We start from the raw sequence: 6,430 nt of genomic DNA, 5'->3' as shown, positions 1-6,430 counted from the left end.
GTATCCTTGAAGTTCTGATTGATTACAACATTGATTTTTTTATTTTTTTACAAATTTCAAATTGCAATTATGAAATAAATTCTTACTAATTTACTCCTCTGTTCGTCTTAGGGTTCCTTGTAAGGTTTTATTTTAGAAAAAAAAAATCTTTGGGTTAGGAAAAAAGTTTGTCTTTATTTATTTATTTTTTTTTTTATTTTGAGACAGAGTCTTACTTTGGCACCCTGAGTAGAGTACTATGGCATCATAGCTCACAGCAACCTCACTCTTAGGCTCAAGCTATTATCTTGTCTCAGTTTTTTCTGTTTTTATTTATTTATTTTTATTTTTTTGAGACAGAGACTCAAGCTGTTGCCCTGGATAGAGTGCTATGATGTCATAGCTCATAGCAGCTTCTATCTTGGGTTCAAGTGATCCTCTTGCCTCAGTTTTTCTATTTTTAGTAGAGACAGAGTCTCTCTTTTTGTTCAGGCTGGTCTTGAATTTGTGAGCTCAGGCAATCAGCCCGCCTCAGCCTCCCAGAGTGAGTCACTGTGTCCTACCAGGAAAAAGTATGAACATCACCACTCTGACATCCATGGAGTTTTAACTGAGCTGACAGTTTGTAATGAACAAGCAAGTTGGTCCTTAATGGGTGATGTGTGACAGCTGTTAACTTTATGGTGGCCCACTGGATGTCTAGGAAGGAGGGAGAGGAAATCCGAGAGGATGTTTAGACCCTCCAGGGACATCAGTGCTGCATGCCTGTCCTTAGTGGGCTGCTGAGATTGGGGGGAAGCAGAGAGGGTTCTCTGTTCAGTCTCTGCTCTACTCCCTGTCTCTTCCCTCAGAGCAGGTTCCTAGCTTCAGTATTATGAGCATTCAGGGCGATGGTTCCTTGTCCTGATGGCTGTCCCTCTGTCCTGTGATGTTCCCATGAGCTTCCCGGAGCAGCCTCCCCCAGCTGTGGAAACCAAAACTGTTTCTAGACATTGGCACATGTCCCCTAGGGGGGCCACCTTAGCCCCCCAGTACAGAAACTGCTGCTTCAGCATAATTCGGCTTTCTGAAAGCTTGGATCTAGAAATTTGATGTTCCTAAGACGTATGAGCTAAACGTGCACACACACAGAACCCAAGACAAAAAGACCTCCCAGCCCAAACTACTGTGGTTTGTACCAACATCACACTGAGATGTGGAGTAGGAAAGGTATGTGCAGAGATGGCTCAAGGAGTTCCATTTTCTTTTGTGTTTCTACTGTTCAAGTATGTTGGAGGAAGGTTTCTTTTCAGGTGATGAGCTTGGCTACTTTGGAAGGCCACCAACATACAGTGATGAATGGAGGAACTGATTTCATGAGACAGTCTTGTCTGGTAGTAATTGAGAGCCAGTGTTTTAAAGGGGCTGAGCTGGTCTTTGACAAATAAAATGCTAGAAATAACAATAAAAGCCCTCCAGATCTTCACCCTCCACCCTACCCCAACTCCCCCAGAGGAGCAACCCAGGCCGTACCCCTCGATCCATTCTCTCTTCCACAGGTTTCTGCTCCCCTAAGGTTTTAGAAAAAGCAAATAAAGATCCAGTAGAAAAACAGGGCAGCCAATCCTGTTGGCTGCAGTGGATGGTGGCTCCCATCCTCCTTTGGGAAGCCCTGCCTACTTACTGCGCGCACTGCGCAAGGGTTCATTCACATTGTGTGACAACTCACAGCAGTGTTGTTGTCGGTAGGGCACGAGTTTGCTTGTGAAAACCGGACTCCATTTAGTCAGTTTTTGCTTGAGAAAATGAGAGAAGGGAATGTCTTAAATGTCTGTGAGTTTGGCTAGTGACACAGCTAACTGGCCACATTGGCCCTTGCACAGGGTGTTTTCCTTCCCGCCGGGAGGTCAGAGAGCTGCAGAGCGGCCAGTTAGTGGCTCAGCCCTAATCCATGCTGCTTGTTCTTCCTTTGCTTTTTAAAAATGTTGACATAAAATTCACATACCAGGCTTAGTGCCCTCAGCACAGTAGTTACAGTGCCAGTCACATACACCAAGGGTGGTGGGTTCAAACCCAGCCCAGGCCAACTAACCAACTGCAACAAAAAAATAGCCGGGTGTTGTGGCGGGTGCCTGTAGTCCCAGCTAATTGGGAGGCTGGGGCAAGAGAATCGCTTAAGCCCCAGAGTTTGAGGTTGCTGAGAGCTGTGATGCTGTGGCACTCTACTGAGGGCGACATAGTGAGACTCTTGTCTCAAAGAAAAAAAAATACACATACCATAAAATTGACCCTTATAAAGTGGGTACTTTGGTGGGTTTTCGTGTGTTCACTGCTGTGTCATCCAGAACACTTCATCACCGCTGAACCCCTCTGCCGCTCCCCCCTCCGCAGCCATGAATCTGCTTTCTGTCTGTGTAGATTTGCTTATCCTGGGCTTTTCACGTAAGTGGCATTGTATAATATTTGTCCTTTTGTATCTGGCTTCTTTTATTTAGGATCAAGATTCACGCATGTTGTATCACGATCAGAATGTTGTCCTTTTTATGGCTGAATACTGTTTGTTCATACAGATGGATGCTCTGTTTCTTTAATTACTGATGACTGCCCCAAACCTCAGAAGGCTATGGGGTGTGTAGGTGCTAGAGATTGTGAATCTTGCCCGAAAGGACTGTATAGTCTGTTGGAGAAATTTTTTTTTAACATTGTAAAAATTTTAAAAAGTTTTAAAAAGAATTCTATCTAGGCCAGGTGCAGTGGCTTATGCCCATAATCCCAGCAGTATGGGAGGCTGAGGTGGAGGATGCCTTGAGTTCAGGAGTTGAGACCAGCCTGAGTAACAGTGAGACTCCATCTTTACTAAAAATAGAAAAACTAGCCAGGTGTCATGGCAGGCACCTGTGGTCCCAGCTACTCAGGACGCTGAGGCAGGAGGCTCCCTTGAACTCAGGAGTTTGAGATTGCTGTGAGCTAGGATGTCACAGCACTCCAGCCTGGGTAAAAGAGTGAGACTCTATCTCAAAAAAAGAAAAATATATTCTATTCTAATAATAGAATAATCAATGGAAATACCAGTTTAAGAAAATATTGAAGGAAAAAGAAAGCATATAAAGAAAAGCTTTTTGAGAAAAACAAGAAATATAATTGATATTTCTGATTATAGAAGGGATTTCTGGGCTCGGCACCTGTAGCACAGTGGTTATGGCACCAGCCACATATGCTGAAGTTGGGGGTTCGAACCCAGCCCGGGCCAGCTAAAAACAACAATGACAACTGCAACCAAAAAAAAAAAAGAACTTAAAAAAAAGATTTCTATAAAAATGACAGCTGTCAGTTTAGAATGCAGAGTGACACATTGTTAGCTAACATCTGTTGGGTCAGCCTTTTTAAGGACTGCTTGAAACATAGAATAAGTTCACAAAATTAACAAGAAAACATCTCCTGCTAATGTATGAGTATAACGTGGCCGAGCATGGTGGCTTGAGCCTGTAGTCCCAGCCCCTCAGGAGGCTGAGGTGGGAGGCTCACTTGAGACCAGAAGCTGGAGGCTGAACTATGATAGTTTCACTGCCCTCCTGCCTGAGTAGTACAGTGTGACCCTGTCTCTGTCTCTAAAAAAAATTTTTTTAAGTATAAAGTGAGGTGCTGCTGAGGTGGCAGTTAGGATCTTAAGTTTACGTCTAGTCACCCTTCGCATATCTTGAAATTGTCTATAACATGCAGTCATCACCAGTTAGTATGGTAACTCTCTGCAGGAATTTGCATATATTAATCTAGTAAGAATTAGGGGGACTTATTCAGAAATTAAATCATTTAACTATTTTGCTGCCCAGGACATTTCAGCACAGTTTACAAAGATTTCCACATCTGACTTTCAGCTGTCATCACTGTTGTACTGTCTGGGGACAATTTTAGGATTCCTTCTAACTCTTCCTTGGTCTATATTTCTCTGGGGCTACTTGCCTTTCACCTGGGAATTCACTTCTCTTCTCTGTCAGTACTGGGAGAAGCTCTGAATGTCATTCAAATTTTCTTACCTGAGCTTTACCAACTTGCAGAAATGTTTCCCAATCGGCCTCCCTCCTGGCCTGTGGGCACAGGCCAGTTGTGAGCAGAGCTGGGCCAATTGTGAGTCCCTGGGCCTAAATCCTCACCTCTCCCTCTCCCTAAATAGAGCTGAATTGGGGTAAGTTAAATAGGTATATGAAGCTACTTCTGTGCATAAAGTCAAAGAAAACCCCCTACCAGAACTGTTTAGTGACTAACCTGATAGTTACCACCTAAGCGGGTCCAGAAAACTCAGGCTGGGGCTAAGCGAGGCTTCTACCTGTGTGAACTGTCCAAACGAAGATCAGCTTGTTCTACTTTAGGTTTTGCCGCAAGGCCAGGAGCCTTCTGAATTGTTACCTATCTGATGTGGTGGCTGCCACACTAAACGAATGCTCGCTGAGCATGTGCTAAGTGGTCAGCCCAAAGCAGGGGGAGTATGTGTGTGCCTGGACACAGAAAGCAGCTCTAATGATATGACGATCTCACAGGCCCACTGTCATCTATGGCGGATTGAAAGTTCCTAATGCAGCGTGTGACTCAGCATTCAAGTCTCAGATCTACTATGGGGCTATGAGAATCCCAAGAACTTGCTTGGGAAGGGGATCGCCTGGGTACCGAGAGGTCGCTGCAGAGACATCCGGTCAGACTTTGCACCAGTAGGGAAGGAGTCGGTGTCCCCCAACAGCCCTGCTGACTGTCCCGTCAGGTCCTCACTCAGACAGCACATTCCCTCTGCACCGAGACCTCCAAGACCCCTAGAAAGCCCAAGGCACTCGGCCTGCTGGGGAGGCTGGGGCCTGTCTTACCCAGCAGGGCTCAGGCCTTCCTCCCGGCAAGGTTTGTTTCAGAAAAGTCCTGTGTAAATATTTTCTTCCATGGTGCCCCAGGGGGAAAATGACAGGGCCAGAAACTCTTTAAAGCTACAGGACCTAGGTCACGTCCCAAAGTGTGAGGTCACAGGGGAGTGTCCTCAGTCTAGGCCTTGATCACGAGTCACTGTGTGACGGCTCACCCTGGGCTCTTGTTGAAAACCACCACTTAAATCAGCCGAGTTCCCACGAGTCCTGGATGTCCACATGAGCAGCGGGTGACCCTGTTAGAATCGAGTCTTTGTGATATGTCACCAGCCCCTCCGGCAGGAGCTCCGCACACTTGGCCTGACTCACCCAGACCTGAGATTCTCCCAGACCCGTCTGAATGCAGCCCTGGGAGGGAGATCAGAGCATGCCCGTGCTGTCCCTGCTGCCCAAAGCGCATGTGTATGCTGGTGCCCTTGAGCACACATGTGTTAGTTGGGGGATAGAACAGCCTCACGTGCGCCATCTTGGTAACATCAGATCCTGCCACCTTTCTGCAGTTTGGGATTCCCGATGCCTTTCCAAGAACACTGTCCTGTTGCCACGGCGTATCACCCCTCTTCCACATCACGGCAGCACACTTTCTGCCCCTCTGGTGTCCTCCCACCCTGCATGACTCTCTGGGCTCCCTCTGCCCCCTTCGTGAGGGCTCCCAGCTGCAAGTGCTGCCTCCGGATACCATCCAGGCCCCAACTGGACTGTCCTTGTCCCCTGGATGTGCTTGGTGAGCACCTTCCATGTGCCAGCCGCTCTGTGAGGCACTAGTGACACTCTGGTGGCAACTTGGACAAGTTCCCTGTCCACTGAGACTGTTCTAGTGTCAGGGACAGAGAATGAAAAACACAAATAATTATACACTACTCCATCTGGCTAGTGATGGGCTGGAAGGAATCAGTGTGGGGGCCAGTGGGAGACTGGTTTTAGAGGGGGGTCCCAACAGTCTCCCTGAAGATGAGGTGACACTTGAACTGAGACCTGACTGCAGCATAAGAGCTGTGAGGAAATCTGCACAAGACCTTTCCAGGGAGAGAAAGAGCCCTGCAGGGAGCCGGGCATGGTGGCTCACACCTATAATCCCAGCAATCTGGAAGGGAGAGGTAGGTGGACTGCTGGAGCTCACAGGTTCAAGACCAGCCTGAGCAAGAGTAAGACCCTGTCTCTAAAATGCCTGGCATTGTAGTGGGCGCCTGTAGTCCCAGCTACTCCAGAGGCTGAGGCAATAGGATCCCTTGAGTCCAGGAGTTTGAGGTTGCTATGAACCATGGTGCCAGGGCACTCTACCGAGGGTGACACAGTGAGACTCAAAAACACTCCCGAAACCCAAAAACCTCATTATTAGAGAAAGCAAACATGACCACAGGAGAATGACAATAAAATCAAAAAAACAGAATTAGCCTCCCATAGTTACTTAAAGTTAGCTACTAGTTTGGCCTTGAGCTTCCTGGGTGGGTAATAAAGAAAACATCATGAGTTGTAAGATTCGCAGTCACCCACAACAAAACACAGCACATGGAAACAAATTCTCTTGAAGCCCAGGCCTGAGAAAATGTCTGCAGTGATTCCTGTTG

At 46.9% G+C, this 6,430-nt stretch overlaps 1 protein-coding gene across 1 annotated transcript in view; it reads left to right on the top strand.

Annotated features, from left to right (window-relative positions):
- Positions 1–6,430, top strand: part of GPR143 (G protein-coupled receptor 143) — a 26,326-nt gene that overhangs the window by 19,003 nt on the left and 893 nt on the right. The window lies entirely within an intron of this gene.

This window comes from Otolemur garnettii, unplaced genomic scaffold (assembly GCF_000181295.1).
Source record: "Otolemur garnettii isolate 467f Iridium unplaced genomic scaffold, OtoGar3 scaffold00065, whole genome shotgun sequence".
Classification (NCBI taxonomy): Eukaryota; Metazoa; Chordata; class Mammalia; order Primates; family Galagidae; genus Otolemur; species Otolemur garnettii.
This window is presented reverse-complemented; position numbering and strand designations above follow the sequence as displayed.